This window comes from Suricata suricatta, chromosome 8 (genome assembly GCF_006229205.1).
Source record: "Suricata suricatta isolate VVHF042 chromosome 8, meerkat_22Aug2017_6uvM2_HiC, whole genome shotgun sequence".
NCBI classification, from domain to species: Eukaryota; Metazoa; Chordata; class Mammalia; order Carnivora; family Herpestidae; genus Suricata; species Suricata suricatta.
In genome coordinates this window covers 5,032,012-5,039,456 of record NC_043707.1, presented here as the reverse complement: position 1 = coordinate 5,039,456, position 7,445 = coordinate 5,032,012, and the positions used below count along the sequence as shown (strand labels likewise).

The 7,445-nt window shown below is 42.1% G+C and overlaps 1 long non-coding RNA gene across 1 annotated transcript; it reads left to right on the top strand.

Annotated features, from left to right (window-relative positions):
* Positions 1-4,925: 4,925 nt before the first annotated feature.
* LOC115298244 lies at positions 4,926-7,064 on the top strand. The gene is made up of 3 exons (XR_003911678.1): positions 4,926-4,942; positions 6,424-6,564; positions 6,798-7,064. It is a non-coding gene; the product is annotated as an uncharacterized LOC115298244 (long non-coding RNA).
* The last annotated feature ends 381 nt before the right edge of the window (positions 7,065-7,445 follow it).

Genomic DNA, 7,445 nt, shown 5'->3' with positions numbered 1-7,445 from the left:
TAGCAACTTAGAATATGAAAATGGGGTATTTTGGCACCAGTATAGTACCCCAAAAAAGTCTTTGAAATGAATGTATGTCTTAGAAAAAGACTAGAAACTTTGATAAATGGGACTTTTACATATAAGAACATCTATCTGGCAATTTGCAAAAAGACACATCAAAATGTTCTGTAAACTTTCAAGTTGAAGGTCTAGGGTCAGACTAAATATTAGAGAGTAAGAAGATCAAGAGTCACGACTGGCCCCCTTTGGCATCCCACCCTGCTAAAGCCACTCTCTAAGGAAAGGACTCTACCAGGAAGGGTAGAAAGAAAAGACAGGGACATTGTTGGAGCAGCTCCATGAACCCCAAACTGAAAAAGATATAATAGGAGCCTCCAGGGTGAATACAACCATTCCCCAAATGCTAAAATTGAAAAGCATGATCTTACTGAAAAGAGGCCACTATAAAACATGGGGATTTATCTGCTGCCCACATATCAAAGTTGGTTTTATAATCTTTGGAGGGAAGGATAATGATATCATCACATGTGGTCAAGACGTTATCAAGTATTGATGTCAGTCTTGAAGTTTTCCAAGACCCTTGTACTCATGTGTTCAGTGCTTCCTCTCTGTGCCTCCACATGCACTGCCATTACATTCCCCACATTGCACTGCACCTCACCTTGGTTCTTCCCTATGATTGGTCTCTGTGAGGGAAGGACTCTCTGATGTATTCAAACACATGGAATACACATGGTTAAGTACTTAATTATATTTCTGATGAGACTGTGCAGACATTCTTACCCATTGCTAAACACTGGGTATTAGAGATGAAGTTTAGATTCCCTATTGGTGCTACTGGTGACCTGACAATAGCATATAAACATTCACTGAATACGCTCTAGTGAAGAATCTGAGAGAGAGAGAGAGAGAGAGAGAGAGAGAGAGAGAGAGAGAGAATGAACATGTGTGCATGGGTCCAAGAGAACAGGATGTGTACACATTGATCAATGGCATGCTAAAAGCAGATGGTCTTCTTCTTACTGGAAGTTTTATTAAGTTCCTAGGGATTTTGCCAATTAGGAGAAGGATGGAAGATCCTGTCTTTACGGTGTCAGCATAATGACTGGGTATTCAAGAAGAGATGGCATGAGTCAACAGGTTCTAGAAAATGTGCCAGAACTCAGACATTCAAGAAAGGCTATCTCATTTTATTTTAACCAAGGAGAATTACATCATCTACAAATAATTCACAAAGAAAGAAAGAAGGAAGGAAGGAAGGAAGGAAGAAGAGAGAGAGACAGAGACAGAGAGAGAATATGATATATTGGCTACTTGGGTGAGGGCGGATATGTCCTATAACCACCATCCTGGAAAGGCTGAAACCCCTCCCGGCATGAGAAGGTGAACATCAAAGAAAGCCCTCCTCAAAACAGAGCTTGTCCAATGTGCTCACCCTTACCGCATCTTTTTACGCGTCTCCTTTGTAATCGAAGCAGGTGACAACTTCATTCAGTTGTTAGCAATAAGAGGAGGTATTGATTCCCCGCGAATGCCCTAATGACTGGAGACTGGGGCACAAACCATAAATGGAGACTTTCTGATTCCAAGTGAAATTATAGTTTGCCCTGTGAGATTGCACAATAAATCAGGGGAAAAACCAGCCAACATAGGACTCTGGGGTCACTGAAGTGATGTTGACACATTACAATAATGAGAACTTGAAATACCTCATGCCCTATTGATTTTTAAGCTGAATCATTCCCACTGCAGAAGATTACAAGACTCTGTCTTGGAATCATGGCTCACACGGGAGATGCTGATGAAAAATACACCCAATCCAATCAAAATGAAAAGCTTTACTTGTACTTATTACAAATCTAACACCATTGTCCCTAGCCTGTGTGATAGGCACTTAACCTACAATGGGAAAAAAAACATTTTTTCCTTTTAATTAAAATTTTTTCATACATTTTTATACACATAGCTCTTTGCTGAGCCTATACGGTAAAAAGCATCCCAAAGAAAACAGGCACAATGGCTCGATTAGTGCATAAAGGGCAATTTCTTTATGCTTTTCTAATTCCAGGATAGCTTTCAAGTTCCCTGCATCACCATATCATTTGGAAGAATGGAAAATCATGTCCTAACAACCAACTTATTTCCTAGTCAATAGGAAAAGATACATTCCACCACCATCCAGCATCTACAGTAAACAAAGAATGCCTTGCTGGTCTTTCCTTTTTCCCTGAAAAGTGCTCCGTGAAGCTGAATAAACACAGTTGTGGGAGGCCGGCTAGTGACATAAGTTAATTACTAACCTGTCACACAATCAGAGAATGGTAATAATTTATTTTCACTGTTGCGTTAACCATAAGTCGCTCTTTGAAAACAGGGTGTGCTGGGGGAGCAGGCACGAGAGCATTACTGCTTGCCTTGTACCCTATGTGAGGTTGTGTCAATATTTCAGTGGGGAGGTCAAATATAAATGGTGCCACTGCTTTTCCCATGCATATTGTCCTGGTCATAATTCAGAAAATAATGACCCACCTATACCGGCTTCAGGAGAGAGGGAACGAGCAGGTAGAAATAATACTATCTTTCTTCACAGGATTCTGAAAACGTTCCCTAACTATTATAGATACAATTATGACTTAGGGTTAGCAGGATTTAATATATAATAAATATTCTGGCCCAATCCAATATGATCATACATTCTTTGAAAACACTTCCTGAGGTCCTAATACGGGCCAGCCATTGTGCTAGGAATTAATTATATATTGTTCGTCTGTTTCCTGTTTCCATGAAGTTTATAACCTATCATTACAATCTAATTGTTGAGATGACCACCTGCAGGCAAAACCTATGAGTCTAAAATGGCCTGATTATAGAACAAATCTTGATGTCTTTCTGAGGTTGACCGAAATAAATAATGTTCCTTACAAGCCACTTTGCCTTTCCTTTCTCTCAGATTTCCTCATTTCTTCCTCTGAACTTGATCTGATGATGTTTTGCTCTTCTTGAACATGTTTCTGCTATCAATTGTCCCTAAATTGTGCTATTTCATTAATTTTATCAACCTCAGTATAGCTACTCAGAATCTGTCATCTTTTGACACGGGTACAGTCAAGACCTAGGTTCATACATATGTCGTTAATCCATTTATTATGATAGGAAGCAAGTGATTGATTTAAGGTGCTTTATCACCCCTGTGGGTAGAACATGATTCTAAAATTGCTGCCAAGGAGGCCTCTGGGGGTTGCCCCGCAGAATCCTGATCTGCTGCAGCGCTCAAAGTAACTGCTCTTCTGTCTTCACGCCAACTTCTTCCACAAGCCTCCCTATGACTTTCAAGAAGTCGCTGATAAGTTTATTTACAGGGTGAAAGGTAGCCGAGAACTTAAGGGCTTTTAGTGCAAGTCTGTGGAGGGCACCAAGCTCGGCGTCACATTTTACAAGTCTGCCCACTTGTGACCCCCCGTCCCAGCTAACGTCACTTTAGGAGGACCTCATCAGGCAGCACTGAACAAGCTTCTGTCTACCTCGTGTCAGTCATAGAACACAGTTCTCAAGCAGCTGTTTACGGATTTAGCCTGCCTGTGGGCAGATGCAAGGTCTACCGAGTATGAGCTGCGCAATCTTGGCTAAATCGCATTGGCATTTCTCGTCTCTACAATGAAGACCAGGACCGCCCCTGCCACGGAAGATGCTTTGGAGGCTTAAATAAGCCAGTTAATGTACAGCGTCTCCCTAGTGCTTGTCAGATACTCAGGGCATTTCAGCTGTGATATTTTTCCCCAAGAGCATCGAGGCCTTCGCTTGGAGGCATTTGCTTTGATTTTCTTAGCTCAGTTCAGCAAGGGGCAATGTGGTGTAGCGACAGTTTTAAATAACTGCGCCTCAACTGATGTTCCAAGCAGGCAGCCAAACTGATTCCCATCTGATTGTTTCTATATTAGCAAGACCGCAACATGGCTATTAAAAGTTCGGCACGAAGGAACAGCTCTAGCTGTTTAGAAACACCATCTAGCTATTCCAGTAACAGGCGCGCCTAGCACACAGCGGTCTCCCAATCCACTTGTTCAAACGAATAGCAAAAAGTCAAACGAAACACAAGAACAACAACAGATGAAATAAAGATCCAAAAATTAAATAATACCACAGGTTCCCATCCAATAGGTCTCTGCCACCACTTACATTGCTGATATTGTCCCCGTTTATGAGACACAAGTAAAGGAGCATGTGCAATTTATAAATGCCAATTTATAAATGCCAATGCTGGAGGCCGTGCCTTCCAAATCCCCCTGGCCATTTTCTACAAGACACCCTAGAGTAGCACATATCTTTCTTGTTAACATTTCATGGAATCTTTTCAACAAACATACGCCTGTTCTTGTCTTCAACATTTTGTCCTGTCACTGCAACAGATGGCTTTACACTGGAGCATATGAAAATATTAAATACTTTATAAGCCTGGTGGAAATATGGAATACCTTTGGAGGGATGACTAGCTCCATGATTAATGTAAAGCAGCCGTGCAAGATTCTATTAGAAGTAGGTAGCTCTGTGTGGTGGTGTTGGGTAGACGTGGGCACCGTCAACGCCACATCTTCACTGAAGGGAGACAAATGACGAGGGGCTTCGTTTGCCACACGACAGATTTGGGGCATGCCGAAACACAGAACATACTGCTACAGAGGGCTGTGAAGTTCTGCAGTGTGTGACCAAGGGAGGCTTGTGAAATCTACCTCTCGGGAGAACTTAAAGCCAGAAGCAGCCTCCATCTGCCTGAGATGGTCAAATCAAGGAAGCTTCAAGGCAGAGCGAGTGTATTAAGGGACAGTGAAATCAGCCAGCTGATTGTTCTACAGACCCAATTCTGGTTCTTACTTCTTTTCAGAGCCGTCCTGAGAGAGGTTCACCCAAAGAAATGAGAGCTGCCGTCTCTGCCAACCGAGAGGTATGGCCAGCAGATCTGTGAATGAGGTTCAAACCCTGGAGTATGGCTCAGATGACGGTTTCTCAAACCAGACCGCCGAAATGCACTGGTTGGTTCATCTTGGCAGGTTGCTCAAGCATTCTGTGCCTGATTCTTCATCTGTAAGTGGGGATAATAAGAGCGTGTACATCAGGAGGCTGTTGTGAGGACAAATGAGTTAGCATACACAACAGGCTCAGAATACACACTGGCATATGGTGGAGGCTACATAAACACTGGCTATCCTCTATATTTAGTGCCGTGTTTATGTAGAAATAAACATTAAGATGTGAATAAGATTTTGTATCTTTTCCTTCTATTGGTTTGTGTGCAGCTGGCATTGACTTCCAACGGGTGCCACATATTAATGTTTTCCATAATGTTCATAAATCAAAAATCTCCAAAGCCCGCTCCTGGGCCTTTATCCCAGAGACATGAAACCTGTGCTCACAAAAACCTGTACAGAAATGTTCCCAGCTACTCTGTCTGTAATAGCCAAACACAGGCCAGTGTCCTTCCACAGGGGAGTGACTAAACAGCTGTGGCACATGCACACCGCAGAACACGTTTTAAAACACACCAAATGATCGATATAAATGATAACTCAGACAGAAATATAAGAAATGGTTGGTTGAGCATCTGACTTCAGCTCAGGTCATGACCTTGCGGCTTGTGGGTTCGAGCCCCACATGGGGCGCTGTGCTGACAGCTTGCTCAGAGCCTAGAGCCTGCTTGAGATTCTGTGTCTTCCTCTCTCTCTGTCCCTCCCCCGTTCATGCTCTGTCTCTCAATAATAAATAAATGTAAAAAAATATTACAATAAAATGATGATGACCAGATAAGCCAATCCCAAGAAGTTAAATACTGTATGATTCTGCTTGCCAACGTTTCAAAATGACAGAATGTTAGAAATTGAGGACAGATTAGTGGTTGACACACAGGTTTTAAGGATGGAGGTTCGGGGTCCTTATAATGCAAGTGGTCGCTGTGTTATCTGTGATGGTCATCAAACCCACATGTGATAAAGTTGTGTAGACCTAAACACACACGCACAAATGAGTGCAAATAAATCGGAGGGAATCTGAGTAAGATCAGTGACCAGCAGCAATGTCAATATCCTGAGTGTAATCTGATACTATGGTTTTGAAAAATATTACTCTTGGGGGAAACTAGGTGAAGTGTACAAGAGATGTGTCTGTATTACTTCTTACGACGTCAGGTGAATCTACAATTATCTTCACAAAAGTTTCAATTAAAAACACTGCCAAAGCCTAAATGGAGGGGAAGAATCAGTGCTGTAAATACATTTAGGTGACGTCCAGCCTCTTTCCCACATTTTTTGGCATTAAGGAAACACTGCTCCTTAAGAATCACCTTGAATCTCTGTAGACGCGTTACAAAAGTATTTAACAAACTTAAAAACTATTGTCTAATGATGCATAAATTATCCCAATTCCTTCTAGGCTTTAAATATTCAGTTGGTGTATTTAAGCGAATTGAGGTCTGCTGAGTGAAGTCCACAGGTTTCTGAAGCAATCTGAACAGTGCCTGCCTTTCTCTGAAGTGTTTTATTATTCCGAGTCGGGCCTGCTGCATCTCCCAAGGTATGAAGTTCAGTTCGAGATAAAAATATTTTATCTGCCCTTACAGCAAATTGAAAGGCTATATAAAGGGTTTTGTTATTGCAGTGTTTTCATAAATATATAGTAAACATCTTTCACAGTGGGAAATTCAGCACAAAATACAATTTTCATACACAGCCATTCATGTGGCTTGCACAGGAAGATGAAATGACCCAGAGATGAATAAAAAAATAATAGTATACAACTTTTCTCAGCCCACGGTCCCTGACAGGCACGCACAGCTGGAAGGATAAGGATCGTGATTTTGCAGCGCCTCCGATGAATGACAGGTGTCTGCGGCATGAGGGGATTTCACTCTCCTTTGTGACCAAGCCATTCCAGCTAGCAGTGAGTTCATCACCTTCAGAAATTGCCAGCAGCCAACCATGTTGCAGAACACACATCAAACCCAAGCCTTAGCTGGGACATAATTTTAAATCAAGCCGTTTTTAGGTTTCTTTACCTCCTTTTCTAAGTCTCTCTTAAACACATTTTCAAAGCAATTTGGGATGTCTGTGTTCTAACGTACACTATCAATCTTGATATCTAAGGTGATCGCTATCCACTTGGGGGTGAGGGACTGACCATAGGTGGCTCAACCAATGGAAGCTCTTTGTTTTGTTCTATGAACTACATACTTTTTTAATTATCAAAACAGTGTATGCTCATTGAAAAGAAAAAGGAATAGGAGCGCCTGGGTGGCTCAGTTGGTTAAGCATCTGAATTCGGCTCAGGTCATGATCTCACAGTACATGGGTTCGGGGCCCGCATTGGGTTCTGTGCTGACAGCTCAGAGTCTGGAGCCTATTTCGGATTCTGTGTCTCCCTCTCTCTCTGCCCCTCCCACACTCATCCTCTTTCTC